This window comes from Bubalus kerabau, chromosome X, assembly GCF_029407905.1.
Source record: "Bubalus kerabau isolate K-KA32 ecotype Philippines breed swamp buffalo chromosome X, PCC_UOA_SB_1v2, whole genome shotgun sequence".
Taxonomy (NCBI): Eukaryota; Metazoa; Chordata; class Mammalia; order Artiodactyla; family Bovidae; genus Bubalus; species Bubalus kerabau.
Window position 1 is genome coordinate 86,437,995 of NC_073647.1, and position 7,230 is coordinate 86,445,224.

The following is a 7,230-nucleotide window of genomic DNA, read 5'->3' on the forward strand; positions in this document are numbered from 1 at the left end:
GAATGAGATCCTTGCTGGGTACAGTAATCTGGGCTGTAAGTTATTTTCTTTCATCACTTTAAGTATGTCCTGCCATTCTCTCCTGGCCTGAAGAGTTTTTATTGAAAGATCAGCTGTTATCCTTATGGGGATCCCTTTGTGTGTTATTTGTTGTTTTTCCCCTGCTGCTTTTAATATTTGTTCTTTGTGTTTGATCTTTGTTAATTTGATTAATATGTGTCTTGGGGTGTTTTGCCTTGGGTTTATCTTGTTTGGGGCTCTCTGGGTTTCTTGGACTTGGGTGATAATTTCCCTCCCCATTTTAGGGAAGTTTTCAATGATTATCTCCTCAAGTATTTTCTCATGGTTTTTCTTTTTGTCTTCTTCTTCTGGGACTACTATGATTCGAATGTTGGGGTGTTTAACATTGTCCCAGAGGTCTCTGAGATTGCCCTCATTTCTTTTAATTCATTTTTCTTTTTTCCTCTCTGGTTCATTCATTTCTACCATTCTATCTTCTACCTCGCTAATCCTATCTTCTGCCTCTGTTTTTCTACTGTTGGTTCCCTCCAGAGTGTTTTTTATCTCATTTATTGCATTATTAATTATATATTGACTCTTTTTTTTATTTCTTCTAGGTCCTTGTTAAACCTTTCTTGCATCTTCTCAATCTTTGTCTCCAGGCTATTTATCTGTGATTCGAGTTTGTTTTCAAGATTTTGGATCATTTTCAGTATCATTATTAGGAATTCTTTATCAGGTAGATTCCCTATCTCTTCCTGTTTTGCTTGGTTTGGTGGACATTTATCCTGTTCCTTTACCTGCTGGTTATTCCTCTGTCTCTTCATCTTGTTTATATTGCTGTGTTTGGGGTAGCCTTTCTGTATTCTGGCAGTTTATGGAGTTCTCTTTATTGTGGAGTTTCCTCACTGTGGGTGGGGTTGTACAGGTGGCTTGTCAAGGTTTCCTGGTTATGGAAACTTGTGTAGGTGTTCTGGTGGGTGGGGCTGGACTTCTTCTCCCTGGAGTGTAATGAAGTGTCCAGTAATGAGTTATGAGATGTCAATGGGTTTGGAGTGACTTTGGGCAGCCTGTATATTGAAGCTTAGGGCTATGTTCCTGTGTTGCTGGAGAATTTGCATGGTATGTCTTGCTCTGGAACTTGTTGGCTCTTGGGCGGTGCTTGGTTTCAGTGTAGGTATGGAGGCATTTGATGAGCTCTTGTCAATTAATGCTCCCTGCATTCAGGATTTCTCTGGTGTTCTCAGGATTTGGACTTAAGCTTCCTGCTTCTGGTTTTCGGTCTTATTTTTACAGTAGTCTCAAGACTTCTCCATCTACACAGCATTGTTGATAAAACATCTAGGTTAAAGATGAAAAGTTCCTCCACAGTAAGGGACACCCAGAGAGGTTCACAGAGGTATACAGAGAAGAGAAGAGGGAGGAGGGTGATAGAGGTGACCAGGATGAGATGAGGTGGAATCAAAAGAGGAAAGAGCAAGCTAGCCAGTAATCACTTCCTTATGTGCACTCCACAGTCTGGACTGCTCAGAGATGTTCACGGAATTATACAGAGAAGAGAAGAGGGAGGAAGGAGACAGAGGTGGCCGGGAGGATAAAGGGGGGAATCAAAAGGAGAGAGACAGATCTAGCCAGTAATCAGTTCCCTAAGTTTTCTCCACCATCTGGAACATACAAAGAGATTCCCAGAGTTGGGCAGAGAAGAGAAGGGGGAGGGAGGAGATAGAGACGACTTGGTGGAGACAAAGGAGAGTCCAAAGGGGAAGAGAGCAGTCAAGCCAGTAATCTCGCTCTCAAGTAAAAATGGGTACTGAAGATTGGGTTCTTAAAGGTACAAAATCAATAACAAATACCAAAGAGCAAAGATTAAAAATCTAGAGTAAAAGTTGGATTTTCAAAAATACAATAGTAAAGAAAAAGAGAAAAAAAAAGTCACACAAAAAAATATGGAATGCTTCACGAATTTGCATGTCATACTTGCGCAGGGTCCATGCTAATCTTCTCTGTATCATTCCAATTTTAGTATATGTGCTGCCGAAGCAAGCACTATCATAACATTTTAAATCAACTATATATCTCTCTATAAATAAATCCGTTGCCCAGTTTGTAATTGACTGTTTTTATTGTTGTTCTTGAGGTTAGGAGTTCTTTTTATGTTCTATATACAGTGCCCTTATCAGACACATAATTTGCAAAAAAATTTCCCCAATCTGTGAGCTGTGTTTTAATACTGTTCATGGTATCATTTGAAGCCTACACTTTTAAAAATTTTGATGCAGTACAATTTATTTATTTTTTTCTTTTGTTACTTGTGATTTTGGTATCATATCTGTCACCATTATCCAAGCCAAGGTCATGAAAATTCACACCTGGGTTTTCTTCCAAGAATTTACTAGTTTTAGTTCTCCCTTTAGTTCTTTGTCCCATTTTGAGTTTGTTTTTGTTTATGGTGTGAGGTAGGTCTTGTTTATAGTGAATAAGAGAAATTTATTCTTTCGCATGTGGATATCCAGTTGCCTTAGCACAAATTTTTGAAACATACAAAAAAAAAAAAAGTTCCTTCCCCATTCAATTGCCTTAGCACCCTTGTTGAAAATCAATTGATTATAAATGTTAAAGTTTATTTCTAGATTCTGATTTCAATATAATTGATCTATATGTTTACCTTTATGCCAATACTACAATTTTCTTCTTCTTCTTTTTTTTTTTTTTTTTGGTCACTGTTTCTTTGTAGTGAGTTTTAAACTTTGGAAATGTGAGTCTTCTAACTTTCTCCTTTATTTTCAGGATCATTTTTATTATTCTGAGTACATTGAACCACTGTATAAATTTGAGGACTAGTTTTGCAATTAAGAAGACCCTGGATACTTTGATGGGAATTGTAAAGAACCTATAATGAATTTAAGGATGTTGATGTTTTTCATCAACATCGACAGTGCACAAACACGGGTGGCTGCAATGGCATACAAGTGTGGCCGAGAGGAGCTACCCCACGTCCGAGGTCAGGGGCAGAAGCCAGGAGGACCCCATGCCCGAGGGCCGGCGGCCAAGAGGAGCTACCCCACGTCCGAGGTCAGGGGTGGTGGCCGGGAGGAGCAACCCCACATCCAAAAAGTGGTGGCTACACAGGCACAGGAGGACCTAGAGGAGCTATTCCACGTTCAAGGTCAGGAGGGACAGCAGTGAGGAGATACCCCTCGTCCAAGGTAAGGAGAAGTGGCTGTGCTTTGCTGGAGCAGCCATGAAGAGATACCCCACGTCCAAGGTAAAAGAAACCCAAGTAAGATGGTAGGTGTTGTAAGCAGGCATCAGAGGGCAGACACACTGAAACCAAAGTTACAGAAAACTAGTCAATCTAATCACACTAGGACCACAGCCTTGTCTAATTCAATGAAACTAAGCCATGCCCTGTGGGGCCACCCAAGACGGGTGGGTCATGGTGGAGAAGTCTGACAGAATGTGGTCCACTGGAGAAGGGAATGGCAAACCACTTCAGTATTCTTGCCTTGAGAACCCCATGAACAGTATGAAAAGGCAAAATGATAGGATACTGAAAGAGGAACTCCCCAGGTCAGTAGGTGCCCAATATGCTACTGGAGATCAGTGGAGAAATAACTCCAGAAAGAATGAAGGGATGGAGCCAAAGCAAAAACAATACCCAGCTGTGGATGTGACTGGTGATAGAAGCAAGGTCCGATGCTGTAAAGAGCAATATTGCATAGGAACCTGGAATGTCAGGTCCATGAATCAAGGCAAATTGGAAGTGGTCAAACAAGAGATGGCAAGAGTGAACATTGACATTCTAGGAATCAGCGAACTAAAATGGACTGGAATGAGTGAATTTAACTTAGATGACCATTATATCTACTACTGTGGGCAGGAATCCCACATTTTCAGTGTACAGTTTTGTGATATTAAGTAAATGTAGGTTGTTGTGCAACCCCCAAATCATTATTTTTATTATTTTTTAGTTTACTTATTTATTATCATTTTAAAAACTTTTATTATTAGAGTATAATTGCTTTACAATGACGTGTTAGTTTCTGCTGTATAACAAAATGAATAAACTATATGTATACATATATCCCCTACCTCTTGAGCCTCCCTGACACCCCCCATCCTACCCCTCTATGTCATCAGAGAGCACAGAGCTGAGCTCCCTGTGCTATACGGCAGCTTCCCACTAGCTGTCAATTTTACATATGTTAGTGTATGGGCATCCGAGGTGGCGCTAAGTTAAAGAACACAACCACCAATGCAGGAGACATAAGAGAAGTGGGTTTGATCCCTGAGTCAGGAAGTTCCCTTGGAGGAGGGCATGGAAACCCACTCCAGTATTCTTGCCTTTAGACTCCTATGGACATAGGAGCCTGGAGGGCTAAATTCCATGGGACCCTCAAGGAGTTGGACATGACTGAAGCAACTTAGCATGGAGTGTATGTACTCTATCAATTTGTCCTACACTCTCTTCCTTGCTGTGTCAGAAGTCCATTGTCCACATCTGCATCTCTATCCCTGCCCTGAAATAGGTTCATGTAGAATCCTTCTTCTAGATTCCATATACATATGTTACTATACAATATTTGTTTTTCTCTTTCTGATTTCACTCTGTATGACAGACTCTGGGTTCATCCACATCACTATATATGATCCAATTTCATTCCTATTTTGGCTGAGTAATATTCCATAGTGTGTGTGTGTGTGTGTGTGTATGTATATATATATATATATATACACCAAATCTTCTTTATTCATTCATCTGTTGATGGACATTTAGGTTGCTTCCATGTTCTGGCTATTGTAAATAGTGCTGCAATTAACATTCGGGTACATGTGCCTTTTCAAACTATGGTTTTCTCAGGGTATATGCCCTGTAGTGGGATTGCTGGGTTATATGGTAGTTCTATTTCTATTTACACCAGACACAAAAATAAACTCAAAATGGATTAAAGACCTAAATGCAAGGCCAGACACTGTAAAACCCTTAGAGGAAAACATAGACAAAATATTCTTTGACATAAATCACAAAGTATTTGACACACCTCCTAGAGTAATGAAAATAAAAATAAACTAATGGGAACTAATTAAACTGAAACTAGCTTAATTAATTTAATAAACTAATTAAATTTCTTTGCACAGCAAAGAAAATGATAAACAATATGAGTAGGCAATCTTCAGAAAATATTTGCAAGCAATGCAATGGACAAAGGATTAACCTCCAAAATATACAAGCAGCTCACGTAGCTCAGTATCAGCAAACAACCCAACCAAAAACTGGGCAGAAGACCCACATAGACATTTCTCCAAAGAAGATATACAGATGGGCCAACAAATACATGAAAAGATGCTGAATATTACTAATTAGAGGAATCCAAATCAAAACTACAATGAGGTATCACCTCACATGAGTCAGAATGGCCATTATCAAAAAATCTACAAACAATAAATGCTAAAGAGGATGTGAAGAAAAGGGAACACTTTTCAATGCTGGTAGAAATGTAAACTGATACTACTGCAATGGAGAGCAGTATGGGGATTTCTCCATTCTATTTGTTTAAAGACTTTGTGAGAAGTTAAGTTATTTTTATTTTATTTTATTTATTTATTTCTTTTTTCTTGGGAAATGACAATTAAATTTTATTTTATTTTTAAACTTTACATAACTGTATTAGTTTTGCCAAATATCAAAATGAATCCGCCACAGGTGTACATGTGTTCCCCATCCTGAACCCTCCTCCCTCCTCCCTCCCCATTCCATCCCTCTGGGTCGTCCCAGTGCACCAGCCCCAAGACTTTGTGAGAAGTTAAGTTATTTTTAAACTTTTTTTTTTTTTTAGAATTTACCACTGAAGCAAAGCATCTGGGCCAGTGCTTTACTTTGTGGGTAGGTTTTATATTTCTAATACAGTGTCTAGCTGTTATGAAAAAAGTGGGTAGAAAGTGAAAGTGTTAGTTGTTCAATTGTGTCTGACTCTTTGCAAAACCATGGAGTGTAGCCTGCCAGACTCCTCTGTCCACGAGATTCTCCAGACAAGAATACTGGAATGGGTAACCATTCTCTTCTCCAGGGGACCTTCCCAACCCAGGAATCAAACCCCGGTCTCCAGGATTTCAGGCAGATTCTTTGCCATCTGAGTCACCAGGGAAGCTCCCTTGGCCATAATAGATTCATTCATATGTTCTATGTGTCCTTGTAGATATTTATCCACATTATCTAATTTGTTGGCATACAGTTGTTCATAGCATTCTCTTTTAATTCTTATTTTTCTAAGTTTGGTACTAACGTCTCCTCTTTCATTCCTGCTTTTAGTAATTAATGTAATTTCTCATTTTGTTCTTTGTCAGTCTAGAAAGAGATTTTCCAGTTTTGTTGTTCCTCTTAAGATCATTTTCATCCTGTTGATTTTCTCTATTTTATTAACATATTCTCTAATCTTTATTAGGCTTCCCTGGTGGCTCAAACAGTAAAGAATCTGCCTGCCATGCAGGAGATGCAGATTCAGTCCCTGGGAGGGGAAGATCTCCTGGAGAAGAGAATGGCCACCTACTCCAGTGTTCTTGCTTGGAGAATTCCATGGAGAGAGAAGCCTGTTAGAACTAAACATGGAACAATGAACTGGTTCAAAATTGGGAAAGGAGTACATTAAGGCTGTATATTGTCACTTTGCTTATTTGACTTATATGCAGAGTACCTCATGTGAAATGCTGGACTGGAAGAAGCACAATCTGGAATCAAGATCGTGGGGAGAAATAGCAATAACCTCAGATATGCAGATGACACTGCCCTTGCGGCAGAAAGTGAAGAGAAATTAAAAAGCCTATTGATGAAAGTGAAAGAGAAGAGTGAAACAGCTGGCTTAAAACTCAACATTCATGTATCACTGATCCTGTTCAATTGTCTCAGTGTTCACACTGTCTGCATTATTTACTGAAGAGTAGGCAAGGCATGAGCTAAGAGGATGGAAGGAGAATTGAGGAGCTGTAGAAACTACAGACACACATATTCTCTCCTGACTGACACAGAAGCCATAGAAGCAGCCATAGCATAATCTAACACAACACAACCTCTCTCCTGGCTGGCACAACAACCATAAAAGTATTCTCTCCTGGCTGATGCAGCAGCTGTAGCAATAGACATGCTATATTCTCTCCTTTCATGGCTGATCCAATGGACACATCAGTAATTGCTGCCACTTTCTAGGTGGAGCTCATAGATCCATACCACACACA

At 39.4% G+C, this 7,230-nt stretch overlaps 1 non-coding gene across 1 annotated transcript; it reads right to left on the reverse strand.

Annotated features, from left to right (window-relative positions):
* Positions 1-1,940: 1,940 nt before the first annotated feature.
* LOC129640531 (U6 spliceosomal RNA) lies at positions 1,941-2,047 on the reverse strand. The gene has a single exon (XR_008708887.1). It is a non-coding gene; the product is annotated as a U6 spliceosomal RNA (small nuclear RNA).
* Between the last annotated feature and the right edge of the window lie 5,183 nt (positions 2,048-7,230).